We start from the raw sequence: 1691 nt of genomic DNA on the forward strand, positions 1-1691 counted from the left end.
GCAAATGACCAAGTGACTAGGATTCTTGCTTTTTAGAATTTTTTTGAAATAAAAACTACATTTTTCAATGCAATGAATCTCCTGCATCCTCTAACTTTTTTTCTATAGGTCTTCCAATATTTGCAACAAATGAGAACAGAGAGAGAAAAAGAAGTCATATTAGAGGCTTGTATCCATTGCTGCTTACAGAGTCCATTGTGGCAACATGGAAAATAAAACTAATAAAAGAAAACCATAGTTTGAGGATAAAAGAAGTATCTTGAACATCCAACCAAGAAAAAAATATATACTGGTTTTCCAGCAGAGGAGAAAGCATAAATCAAGCCCTCTCAAAGGTGAAAAAAACTCACCCTACTTTCATAGAAAAACCCACTAAAGTGACCAGTGACTAGACTTTTTATTTCTAAAATTTAAAATTTTTATCAGACTTCAGTTTTATTCAAAACAGAAGCAGTTAAGAAAATGAAAATTCTTGCACATGATTCTAAATGTTAAGTTAAAATCTCCAAGATATACTTATACTTTTCAATTAAACCATTAGTTATATAATTGTATTTCCTCTTGCATATTTTTCATCTTGATAAGGTAAAAATAGAAACAAAAGACAATAGAAAATCAACTTCAGAAATACTTTAGCCACCATGAAACTTTATGGAAGCCACTATGAAGAATAAGAATTTATTTCCAATAGTATTTTTTATGAACTGTAGGTGTTTCCAACAGAGATGTCTTAAGTATACATACCATGCTGGCTGGACAGGAGTGATCAAGAGAATAGGAGATGCATTTGAGATTAGCATTTACAGAAATTTAGAAAAGACCCCAGATACTAAATTCAGTGTCATCGTTGTTGTTGTTTGTTTTTTTTGTTTCTTCGAGGCAGAATTCTTCTCAAAAAATGTCTTATGGACAATTCTGATATATGAAAGCAATGAAGGCAGAGCTCCTCTGGTTGCAGCAGGGACCAGGGTCCTGGGCCAAGATCAAACTGCCCATCTTTCTCATTTCTCGTTGTTGTTCTTTTTCTTCTTCTTCTTTTTTTTTTTTGAGAGAAGGTCTCACTTTGTTGCGCTAGGCCGGCACAATCATAGCTCATTGCAGCCTTGAAGTCCTGGGCTCAAGTAATTCTCCTGTCTCAGCTTCCCAAGTTGCTAAGAGTACAGGCACGTGCCACCACACGTGGCTACGTTGCTCTTCTGTAGCTCTTCTGGGACTACCTCCTGGGAGTCCTGCCTCACTGGAATCCTTTGAAAAGTCCTTATTTAGTCTAACTTCTTGACTTTTCAGTTGAGCTACTGAGACACACAGCTAATTAGTGGAAGGGACGGGCCCCGCAGGCAGGTCTTCTGTGTCCTAGAGCAGAGCTGTCTCTTACCTTACGATGCTGACTGTTTTCAGCTACTGAAATTAGCTCCAGACATAAAAAAATTTTCCTTTTAACCAAATAGAGAACATTCTTCAATATCTACATCAACAGAGACCAGAGAGATTTACTGTATAAAATATATTTATGGCCTATATACTTTCAAATACAAACTCATTTGGGGGAAAAAAATTCTGTTTCTGTTGTCCCTATTTTGAGGTTAGAGATGACGTGCTGTCTCTTACCTTACGATGCTGACTGTTTTCAGCTACTGAAATTAGCTCCAGACATAAAAAAATTTTCCTTTTAACCAAATAGAGAACATTCT

The sequence above is a fragment of the Propithecus coquereli genome, unplaced genomic scaffold (assembly GCF_000956105.1).
Source record: "Propithecus coquereli isolate 6110/MARCELLA unplaced genomic scaffold, Pcoq_1.0 Scaffold305, whole genome shotgun sequence".
Taxonomy (NCBI): domain Eukaryota; kingdom Metazoa; phylum Chordata; class Mammalia; order Primates; family Indriidae; genus Propithecus; species Propithecus coquereli.